We start from the raw sequence: 12621 nt of genomic DNA on the forward strand, positions 1-12621 counted from the left end.
ACCTCTGAATGTTCAAATACCTTTGCTGGGACAAAGTAATTCACAAAGATGGCCTAAAAACTTCTGGGGACAGAGATTCAGAAACACCAAAGAATAATGTTGTTAGGGCTGCCTCTGAGTATAGAAATATCTCATCTATTGATTGCCTATACCTGTGACTATGTTTGAGATGCTAAGTGACAGCATCAGCCTGGCCTGCCAGCTTGAACTCCAGTCCCAATGGTGCAAATACTGTAACTTAGCTCATGTTGCCTGGTTTGATGCAGATCAATTAATAAACCCGTATTGCTTAATCTAACTCCTGAAAGTAGATGAAAAAACAAACAGCTGGAGGAACTAAGCAGGTCAGGCAGCACCTGTGGATGCAAAGGAATAGTTGATGTTTCAGAAGGCATCAATACCTCCTTGTGAAACTGGATCCTCAATTTCAACAATTACAGACCCCTGTCATATCAAATAGGCAAAAACATCTCCTCCACAATCATATCAGCACAGGTGCACCATAAGGTTGTGTGCATAGGCCCCTTGCTCTACTCACTTTACACTTATGACTTTGAGGCTACGCTCCAATGCCATATTTAAGTTTGCTGACAACACCACTGCTGTTGACCGATTCAAAGGTGGTGATGAATTAGCATATAGGACAGAGATTGAAAATCTGGCTGAGTGATGCCATAACAACAAACTCACATTCAACATCAGCAAGATGAAGGAGCTGATTATTGACTTCATGAAGAGAAGATCAGAGGTCCATGAGCCAGTCAAGACCGAGGGATCAAAGGTGGAGAAGGCTCGGCAAATTTAAATTCCTTAGTGTTAGCATTTCAGAGGATCTGTCCTGGTCCATCACATAAATGCTACTACAAAGAAAACACCCTACTTCCTTAGAAGTTTACGAAGGTTCAGCATGACATCAGAAACTTTGACAAACTTCTATAGATGTGTGATGGAGAGTATATTGACTGGCTGCTGTTACAATATGCACGCCAGCTTCCAGAATTTCAATGCTCTATCTCTCCAGAGTATATATAGCTGGCTCAGCCCCTTTAAGGATTCAAGACCATCCACTAGTTGACTGCCATGTTTTGGCGCCAGGATTTCAGTATTTAAAGAGCACATGAACGAAGGTTTGGTGCTCAATCGTAAGCCCACCTTGGGCTGTTGTCTAGCTTGTTTAGTGCTCACATCTTGTTTCAGTCCCATACCTTGTCTTAATCTTGGCCTTAGATACTCCAGCACTTGGGTACTAACCATCCTTATAATGGTCTCTCATCACAGTTGCATCATGGCCTGATATTGAAACACCAATGGCCTGGAATGGAAAATCTACAAAAAGTTGTGGACACAGCCCAGTCCATCACAGGTAAAGCTCTACCCACCATTGAGCACATCGACACAGAACGCTATTGCAAGAAAGCAACATCCATCAGTAAGGACCCCCAGCATCCTGGCCATGCTCTCTTCTCACTGCTCCATTGGGAAGAAGGTACAGGAACATCAGGACTCACAGCATCAGGTTCAGGAGTGGTTAATATCCCTGATCCATCAAGTTCGAACCAGTGGGGATAACTTCACTCAGTTTCATTAGTCCCATCACTGCACTGTCCATACAATCTATGGATTCACTTTCAAAGATACTTCAACTCATGTTCTCTACATTTTGTTGCAAATTTATTATTTATATTATCATTATTATTAGTGTATTATTATTTTCTTTTGTTTTGCAGAGTTTGTTGTGTTTAGCACATTGTTTATCCATCCGGTTGGGTGCAGTCTTTCACTGATTTTTTTTAAAGTTATTGACTTTGTTGAGTACACCGCAAGAAAGTGAATCCCAGGGTTGTGTATGGTGACATATATGTACTATGATAATAAATTTACTTCAGTCTTTTGACTTTGAACTTTGGAAAGCTATGGGGAATAGAGGGGAGGAAGGGTGTAGTTACATAATTTGTATTAAATGCGCAGTAGTCAAAAGTATCTTTAGTTACAAAGAAGGGAAAGGCATGAAGAGAAGCAAGAAAGAACAAATGCCACAAGTGGTGGCATTGCTGCTTGAGAAGGTTTGGTAAATGGAAACATTAAGGGTGCTCATTTGGTAACTTTGCATGGTGTGGAGGGTGAGTGGAGACATAGAGACTGCAAATGTTGTAGAGCATTTTGGAAGAACACAATGGAACTGAGTGAACTTAGGAGGTGAATCTGACACTGCAGGCAGCCTAGCCAGAGGCCATTTAAACAAATGAAGAACATAGGAAAATAAAGAGATAATTTTAGATAAATCATTATTTTCCTCATGTGTCTCCTTATATGGTCAACATCGCCTTCACAACTGTTCCTTCAATGTTGGAGTAGAGTTCTAAATTCCAGCCTAGGATTAATGCTTTGGTGAAAGTGCCAGGCTCATGTGGCAAGCTAAGAAGTGGCAGAAAAATAGGGAGAAAACCAAAAATACTTCAAAGGTACAGTCAAAGTGGAGCTTCATTCTTGAAACATCACCTAAATCATCACGAATAACACGTTTCAACCTTTATCCAATACAGGCATAATTTTGAGTTAAGACATCTCTTTTATACAATGTTTAATTGAAGCTTGCTACTACTAATAATAAAAATAACTCTTAAGTCATTGAAGAAATCTTGGACATCAATCATTCTTGAGAGACATCTATCAATAAGGACTGCTTGAAGTATTATTTCTTATACAGACTATATTCCTCAAGGCAAGAGTAAACTTAAAGCAACATACACAAAATGCTGGAGGAACTCAGCAAGTCAGGTAGCAACTATGGAAATGAATAAACAGTTGATGTTTTGGACCAATACCCTTCTTCAGGACCTAACAAAAATGAGGAAGAATTTCCTTATTCGGAGGGTTGTGAATGTACCCAAGAGACGGTGAATGTTCTGTCCTGATTGAGACTGACGGAATTTTCAAAATGGATTTGTGAATTTGTCAAAAAAATAGACTTGAGGTACAAGTATGTACTGATAGGCAGAGCAGTTTCAAGGGTTGCGTGGCCTATTCCTGCTTCCAGTTCTTGCATTTTTACATCACTCAAATCACAGCTCAATGTCACTTTGTAGAAAAGGGCGAGGATGTAAGAGTTACAACAAGGTCAAACAATTCTTCACACAAAAAGAAGGAACAGGAAATTGGGGGTTTGGGAATTCCTGGCCTCCTGGGACAAATCTTAATAAAAGGTTACTTTTATTAGAAAAGAGAAATACACATTGGGTAACAGCATAAACACAATTAGGAATTCAAGCAGTGTTAAGTGAATGGTATAGCCAACTAATGTACTATTTCCCTATGCCTCTTCCTATTCCCACTGTCTGAAAAGGAGTTCACAATATTTCAGAAAAGAAAAAAATCATGAGATTCATTATCAAGAGTCACAAAAACTGTGCATTCTTGATCATAAGGCTAGAAAGTAATAATCACGCCATTGCAATCATCTTGTAAACTGGCAATGCAAACAATGCAATGCACTCCACTCCTTCTGAACCCAACGTCAAAGGAAAAGAGAGACTTTGAGCTGTATTGTAAACAGTCACAATAAAAGCATACTGCATTCGACAAAGTTGAAGGAAAGCAATAGGAGAATTTAATCAGAAAATTACAAACAATTGTAAAAATATGTTTTAAAAGTAAACAAGTTTAGCCCTGATTAGGGAGAGTTTTTCCTACATCTGGACCCAGAGTAATGGAAAATTCCATTCCTAGTCCCAGTTTATTTGTTGCTTTATCTTGCCATCTTTTGTGTTCTCATGCTTTTGAGCACAAGCATAATGAAAATGCAATCACACAGATGAGGAGGATTCTCACTGGAATTTGTTAAAATTTTACATTTGCTTTTCAATCCTGCTCTTGCAAGTTCATATCTGTCTATCCCGAGGACTGTGTGTTTCTCAACGTGGGTTTATTGTGAAATCCAGTTAGGTGTGTTTGCCATTTTTAAGCCATGTCGCTTTATGTTTTATCTTGAAAGCAATAAATCTTACTTTTGCCCTGGCTATCAGCCATTTTGCCCTTTGGCTTTTCTCCCGTTCTAGCTAACAAAGCGCAGTGTGATCTTTGCCAAATTGGCTAAATTAACAAAATGAATCATTATGTACATATGCAGCAATGATAGTTTGTTTGTAATAAATGTTTATAGAGTCTGAAATGTTGCATAACTAAAGTTTGGCAACTTTTTGGCTAGGAATGTTTAATATTCCAAAGGAGATGTGATGTTAAATAATCATCTATAATGTATAAACAATGGTTTGCTTGTTGGAAAAACAGTGTATGTATGAGAATTTAAATTACCTACCTCCACTCTGGCAACTGGACTACTTTTTATTCAGCTGTTTGTCAACTGATACATCACTTAAATTTGATATCCCATGAATGTCCCATAGAATCAGGAGAAGAATAATTGAAAACATCGAACATTCTAACTACTTACCTAAAATGCATTCAAATAGAAAAACAGCAGAAATATAATTTGGCTGAGTAAGGACTAGGATTTGTTGTTTCTTTAAAACAACGTAAACAGCTTTTGATTGAACCCAAGGTTTCCTCCGAAACTGCACTCAGATTAAATTATATACATTGCAACAAAAGGAAATATTTTATTTGCAAATTTTAGCAGTGCTCTGTGCATTTCAACACCTTTCAGGCAAGCAGCATTGCAACAAAGCCGATAACGAATTCCTGTGCATTTAGTAATATGGGTGTACAATAAATCTACAATATGCGCAAGGTGCTGATGAAGGGTCTCAGCCCAAAACATCAACTGTTTACTCTTTTCCATAGATGCTGCCTGGCCTGCTGAGCTCCTCCAGTATTTTGTGTGTGTTACTTGGATTTCCAGCATCTGCAGACTTTCTCGTTTAAGATCTCGTAGCCTCATTGAAGTACATCAAAGCCGAAATTTGCCTTTAGTAATTTACAGATAGGAAGTGCTATAATATTGAATGCACATCGTAAAATCTGATTTCATTGAAGTCAACAGAGATGAATCTTCCGTGTGCATTATCTTGCATGTTTAAAAGGTCTTTAATATCTGCCTCACTGAGAGCAAGCAAGAACAGAATAGGAAACAAATGACCCACTCTATTCCTGTTCTGTCTTGGAATAAGTTATAAAGAATAATTTGGGAAGATAGAAAAACTTTCTCTCTATGTCTCAACCAACACCAATTATCTGGAAATTTAACGGTAAAATGCCATGTTTTTGTTTGTGAAAAATAATTTGAATCTGAAACCAGATTGTAAAGGTCAGGGTGTCGGGGCCTGAGGCGAGAGATGGGCTGCTTCAGGTCACTGCTCCACGAGGTTTGCTCGGCTCTGCGCTGAACTATGCTGAATGGTGGGACTCTTGCGGATTTCAGCTCAGAACTCCATTTGCGCAATTTTTCCCTGAGTATTGGGTGTTTAACGGTCCTTTTTTAAATATATGGAGTTTTTTTGTTTTGTGGCTGCCTGTTAAGAGACAAATCTCAAGGCTGAATAACGTATACATACTTTTTACAATAAATGACCTTTGAACTTTGAATTATGTTAGTTTCCTTCCAGGTCCCCTGTGTGTCATATGCACCAGAACTGAAACAATTAAAATACTGGGAGGTATAATGTGGTGAATGTGGAGGGATAGTTTGTTTTTGTAGGAAAATCTAGAACTTGAGGTTGCTGATACGAATAGGTATTGCTCCTTTAAGAGAGAAATGAGGCAATCTGTTTCCTCCCAGAGATATAACCACCTTTAGAACTCCCTTCTTCCAAGGATGATAGAGTTGCTGATTATTTTTAAAGCAGGTGCTAGATAGTTTGTTGATAAACAAGGGGATGAAAGTTTACCGTGGGTAGATTGGAATATGAAGCTGAGGTAGCAATCAGATCAGCTTATTGAATGCTAGACTTAACAAGTTGAGTGGCTTACTCCTGCTGCTAATTCATCTGTATGTAGGCTTTATATATGCATGAAAAGCAGATCAGACATGCCAAATAATGAATAGGTTAATGCATGTTAGGACAACATAACATTTGTGGAGTTCAAATACCAAGGGCTTTCCAATGCTTGTGAGCCTTGATTCAAGATAACTTTATAGGGCGCTGATATGGTGCTCAGCAATGGAGACCTTCAAATGGAGTAATAGACAAGTCTCCCTCAGATTCCTGAAACCCTTCTCTCATTAGCTGAAACAATCATGTGTTCCACAATGTTGAAGTTGGAGAAGGTGACCCTTTTCAAGTTCAGCGCCTCTTCAGTATTGCATGTCCCTTTGGGCCTTGTGCATTATTGTACTTTTTTAGCACAGACTCTCAAGGAGGTATAAACATATGGACTACGATCCCGTTCTGATGTCTTTATTGGCACATACTAATTTCTAGCCAATAATTGGCCCATTAATTCCATCCACTATGTGGGAGTTTGCTTGATGTATGCTGGCCGCTGTGTTTCTTACACTACACCACTATTTACACTTCCAAAATTCTTCATAAACTGTAGAATGTGAATACCTCTTCTGAGATCATTGGAAGCTTTATATCATGCCAGTCTTTATTTTCCAAAATTTCTTAATGTCTTTTCTAGACTTTATGTTTTCCCTGTCTGAATTTTGCCAAGTGGTTCATATTTCATATAAATTTTTAAAACCTGAACATTTCTTGACAAAATGTGTGTTTCTCTTCACTGTAACTCATTAGCAGTTTTTAGGATATCAATCCTGTGTAATTAGAAGCATATTTATTTGAGATTGTTAGAGCAGGGACTTGCACAAAACCTTCTAAAAATACTCCCCCTGCTTCTCCTGAAAATCAGTTACTTCAGAATGGTTTGGAATCAAATTTGGGCCTCATGGTCTGCACTATCCTGCTCGATGCAAATAAACTATCTGGATTAAAAACAACAGATAGTATTAATGGAGGAATATATTTTGCATTTTAAGAAAAGGGAAAAGTTAATACTATTGGTTATCATAATTGACATAGTTGTGAACTCTTCCTAATTTACTGAGATTTTATATGGACAGGACAATGTACAGATTGTTGATACAGATAAGGTTCCTAAACAGAATCAGTACATTTCTCCGGAACTCTTAAAAGAATAGAGAAATGTTATTCATACCTACCTAGCCTACTGCATTCCATAAGAGGTGTTACTATGGTACCATGAAATTTTGTAGAAGCACAATGTTTCACACAGTATTCAATTGTATTCCCCGACCTTTGATCCATTTTAACCTGGTATTTCTGTCTAACTGCTTTTCCACATTATAGCCAAACCAATTATCAATCAGTTAGACAATTTCCTATTAACTCTGTTTGTCTTTGTCTTCTTTGGAGCCCTCATCTATCAAAACCCTTTAAGAACGAAAAAAAATTGTATCCAGTAGATAATACTCATCCATAAATTTAGTTATCAGGCAAAGGAATTCCATTAGTTTCAAGAGGCATGGCTCATCCTATCAAGACTCATTTTGACTGCTCTTATTAACTCCTTTATAGACCTCTGTTTATGAAACATCTCATAAAGTAATTTTGATCAATTTCTAGTCTTTGCTATAATTTCCCAAGAGCTCCTTCACATCATATTTGTAAGACAGAGCTATCTGTGCCACATTCAAGTCCTTAAATTCAGTCTCCATATTTTTAAAATCCTTACACAAATGTGTCAAGAACTGTGACATTTCCTGAATGGCTTTCTCAAGGATTATTGGAGGAATTCCATCTGGGTGAGATTAATAGTCCATTGCCATTTTAAAACTTTAATACCTTGATTGTATGCATAATAAGTACTTTAAAGATCAATAAGAATGTGATCAATTTATTGGTCTTGAAATGGGATTGTGCCACTTTCATTTCTGGGGCAGATTATCCAATAACAACAGGGCTTTAAAGCAGACTCATTGTGAGTTGGACGTTCTTATCTGTATTATTGGATTATGCTGTTGATCTTCAGGAAATTTCAATCTTTCATACATTGAACTAATTATGCCAACTAAATATAAATGAGAATTAACCAATTCAGAACTAATTAAACCACAAAGCATTCGTTATTTATAATAATCATGTTTGTCTGGTGTCCTATCATTGCCAAAAGCACTTACCAAATTATTAACTTCTGAATCATTCTTATTATTTTATGGTCATGAAAATCAGGAAATGTTTTACCAATGAGCCTATACTGTACATTAAGTCACTCCACGTCCAGTTAGGTATGAAGGCAGGATGTCAATGGAGACTCCACTGCGGTTCCCTGCAAATCACAATGGCTAAAATCTGCAAACCTGTCAATCACACCAAAAAATCTAAAACATGTGGATATAATATTATTACCTCATATTTTGTTCTATTATGAGTATGTTGCTAATTTTATTACTATTATCTTCTGAATTTCCCAAAAAAGAAATTGAGTGAGAATTTAATTTATTTTACACAATGCTGGGAAAGTAAATATCATATTCCATTGCTTAAATGGAAAATTGATATACCCATAAATAACCTCTTAATAAGAACACGATGTTACACTGGTTCTGGTTCTTAGTTGCAAACTAACAATCTAACATGTTCAAATCTTTCCAAGCCTGCTGTGTATTTAGAAATTTTTTTATGAATCCATTTTAACACCATGTTGTCTGACCATTAACTTGCCTCTGATGAATCACTCTTCCAATAAGTTGCATAGATATCAGAACAGCTAATGATGGGCATTGATAGCTGTTTTACCGAAAGTTCTGCTAGTCTTCAAGGAAGGTGGGGAAAAAGCAAGAGATAATAAGGAAGTAGATTTCATTACTGAGTAATTATTGAGTCCAAATGCACATATAGCTGTTGAGTTTTAAGTCAAGAACGATGGCATAGATAAATTTCTAGAGTTGCTTTAGAAGTTGTGAGGCTCTTTACCTGGACAACTATTGTTGACTCAAAACTAAACAAAAAAAAATTCATATTCTTATAAGCTAAATGTAAGCAGGATATTGAAGAAACATTTGGATTTAAATCAGTCTGTCCAAAACATCTGATAATGCAAAACCGGATGGCAGTGTGGGTTTTGAAGTAGAAAAACATCTTCACAGATGTAAATGGACAAGGACATGGCAAATGGAAGATAATAAGGAAAAATGTGAACTCATCCATTTCAGTTAAAAAAAAAGACAGAAATTTTTTTCAATAAAGAGGGATTGAAAGATATTTTGGTTCAGATGATTTTTAAAGAGTACACAAATCAGAATATTTACATGCAGGGAAAGCAAGCAATTGCGAAGCCAAATGGTATTCTGGGTATTTGTGTAGAAGAGATGTCTTGCCTCAATTTCACAGAGCTCCAGAGAGCACTTCTGCAATACAGTGTTGAGGTCTGGTTCCCTACTGAAGGAAGCTTTACTCGTCATAGCAGGAGGGTATTGAATATTGATTCCAGGAATACCAGGCTTTTCACAAATGAAGAGATTAAGTAAACTGAGTCTAGTCTCTCTGGTGCTGTAGAAAACATGAAAAGTAATTTCATTGAAACATAAAATTCTTGTGGGACTTGGCAGGGTGGATGCTGAACTTATGTTTCCTTTGACTGTGGTGTCTAGAATCAGGAGTGAGAGTCTCAAAATAAGCTGTCAGTTTTCTGGAAAGGATAAAAAGGGATTTCCTTATCTAAAGTCAGTGAATGCCAGCACTCTATCCAAGAGAGCTCTGAAAACTCAATCCCAGAGTATGTTCAAGTCAGAAGTTGATAGATTTATTTTTTGTTATTAAAGGAATTCAAGGTCATGGAGTTAGTGCAGAAAGGTGGTGCTAGTGTAAGATACCAGCCTTCATGATATTGAATATCTGGCGAGACACGAGGGGCTAAATATTGTTTCATCTGTATTTTCTGTTCTTTTGCTCATGGACATTCCAAAGAGTTTTACAAATAATGAAGTATTTTTATTGTACAAACATTTTTGTATGAGTCCAATTCATGAACTACACCACCATCAATACTAGGATAATTAGACAACTGAATTACCTGTTTTAGATATTGGTTGGGGATTAAAGGTTGGACTGGACATTAACAGAACACCAAATTTCTTTTTGAAGTTTTATCTTTCCTCTCTCCTGAGAGAACTGATGGAAAAGAATGCTAGCATTGTCTTCAGATAAAACAGGGATCAATAGATTTCTGGACATTAAGGGAATTAATGAATATAGGGCAATGCATTAAGATAGAAGATATATTATGAAATGGTTGAGAAGGCTCGAAGGGATAGATGGTCTACTCCTGTTCTAAATCTTATGATGTTACATTCTCAATCCCACAAGAAATTCTCAATCTCTAATTCGTGATCCAATTGCTGGAGTAATATTTGAAACCATGACATTCTGAATCATAACTAAGATTCCTAACTCTAAATAATGACCACCATCCAGTTTGCTAGCACAGAGATTGAGAATAGTGGCTCACCAGATCTATCAGCATAATTTTGGCATAAGATGAGCAGAAACAGCATTTGCACATCTTGTCAGATGTCCAATTCTCAGCTATTGGAGATTAGAGGATCTCCACAGACAAATGACACTGTCCACATTGAACATGTGGGCCTTTGATAGTCATTAATTATTAGTTGTATTCTCTTAATTTATCATTCTGTTATAATAATCAAATATTGAATTATGGAGCCTATGTAACATAATAAACTTCTTTATTCTCTTCTTTCCCTACATCTGTCCATCTCAAATAAAGTTAATTATTGCTTTGAATGTAAGTCTTATGATTGGCACATCCAGTAAATAGTGATTGATTAATTTAATTTTTTACTATACCCTTTTCAGCCTCAAAAATCCCTCTGTGGTTGTGGCTTTTTATTTCAGTTTTTCCAATTTAAGAACGTTGGAGCAGATTTCCCCTGGAAATCGTGTCTCCTTCACCTTTCAGTAGAACTGTGAAATTCTGTGACCTAACTCTGTACTCCAGTTTGCCCTCAGTTCCTTTGGTTAGCAGAAAAATAGCCATTTCAGACAATCAGCCATAGCAGCTGCTCTTTCTGGAAGAGAATTCTCACCTTCCGCCATCCTTTGTGAGTGGAAGGAATTATCAGTGCATGTTTGAGATTCTGTATTTATTTCTTTTCTTGGGGAAAAACACTCCTGAAAAACATCACATTTTTTTTAAAAGGAAATACATTTAAAGAACCTAGTGACTGCATAAGAGTAAATGGCAGTTGAGAGGGATAATGGAGGGAGGTGGCAATTCAAGTAAATGAACAACTTAGAACTAAATGTATTGTGTTTTGAAAATGCTCTTACCAGCAGCTGTAACTTCCTGTGTTCTGCTATGTAGTATTTGCTGCAGATTGTATCAGAACTTATTCTGTACAACATGGTGTCTTGTATTCAGCAGGCTCTTGTTTCCTGTTATTGTAAACTACTCCAAACCTGACACACCCAGACTTTGGCATAGACTGTTCAATCTTTAACTATATTATGCTTCTCTATTTTATTGTAAGCCTCCTCCCTCCTGGGAAGAAAAAACAAATATTTCATCTGGAATTAAAGGCTTTGCAATTCTCAGACATGCAGATTTTTTTTTACAAGAACAAAAGCAAAACAGTTCCTGTACGTTTGCAATTATGCAATCTGAAATCATAATTCAAGATATCATGATAGTTTGCAGACCAAATGAACACCCCAAATAAAACAAACGAAGTCTGAACATAGAAAATAATCAGAAATACTGGGTTTGATACAAAGAGCAAAGAGACAGTTTTGTTATCTCTGTTTATCTACTTCATGACTTCAAAGTCTGTTTCATTTCAACCACTGATCATAGAGACCAATGCCATTGTGCAAAACAGATTGATGGGGAACCCACAGAATGTTTTGTACCCTGTATGATTTCCTGTTCTACTGAAGCTTGATAGGTGTGGTGTGAAATGAGTTGCCAATCGACTGTTTGTACGTTTTGCATAGATGGTCCTGATCATTCAGGCTGAGGACAAGAACTTCAGCCTCTGCTCATTACAGCTCATCTATCAACATTCCCTGTTATGCTTCATGCATCCATCCAGTTTTCCATAAATCATTCATTTTATTATCAAATCTGACATGCCCCTGTGATATTGTCCTATCAGTTTTGTCATGCACTGACTATGACCCAAGTTCATGCAATGCAAGGGCTGTTAAAAATTATTGTTGATAAAACAGAGGAAGCTGAATATATAAAGCATTTATGACGGTCCCAAATCTCCTTATCACTTAGATCATGCATGTGGTGAGACTTGACCTCACTACTCTCAGAGATGACTCTGCTATCAGCTTCTCTACCCACCTCCATAATTTGCAAGCACTGTTTATCACATCATCTAGCTTGTTGCTCGAACAAAGGCACAAGAGGTGTAATGTTCTAAACTTTCTCTGTTTGTCTAAAGAATTTTTAACCTATATATAAATTATAAATCAACTACTGCTTAAAAAGTATACCAAGGACTGTGCAATTGCATTAAACAACATGCCTGTGTGAAATATTCCTTGTTTTTACCATTTCTAATTAGTCAGCAACTTCTGTATAACCTGGTAGGGAACACAAGGAAGAATGGAATTCAAAATATGGCATTGTGCTCAAATAAAGTGGTTTTCCAACTGAGTGATATGAAGACAAAAT

The 12621-nt window shown here is 36.8% G+C and overlaps 1 long non-coding RNA gene across 1 annotated transcript in view; it reads right to left on the bottom strand.

Moving 5' to 3' along the window:
- The window catches only part of LOC132402772 (uncharacterized), a 36295-nt gene extending 24834 nt beyond the window's left edge, over nucleotides 1-11461 (bottom strand). The window contains exons 1-2 of the long non-coding RNA XR_009515073.1: nucleotides 11268-11461; nucleotides 11024-11108 (exon numbers count right to left, since the gene is read on the bottom strand). This is a non-coding gene — a long non-coding RNA (uncharacterized LOC132402772). The remainder of the gene's footprint in view (nucleotides 1-11023; nucleotides 11109-11267) is intronic.
- Between the last annotated feature and the right edge of the window lie 1160 nt (nucleotides 11462-12621).

Source organism: Hypanus sabinus, chromosome 12 (assembly GCF_030144855.1).
Source record: "Hypanus sabinus isolate sHypSab1 chromosome 12, sHypSab1.hap1, whole genome shotgun sequence".
Taxonomy (NCBI): Eukaryota; Metazoa; Chordata; class Chondrichthyes; order Myliobatiformes; family Dasyatidae; genus Hypanus; species Hypanus sabinus.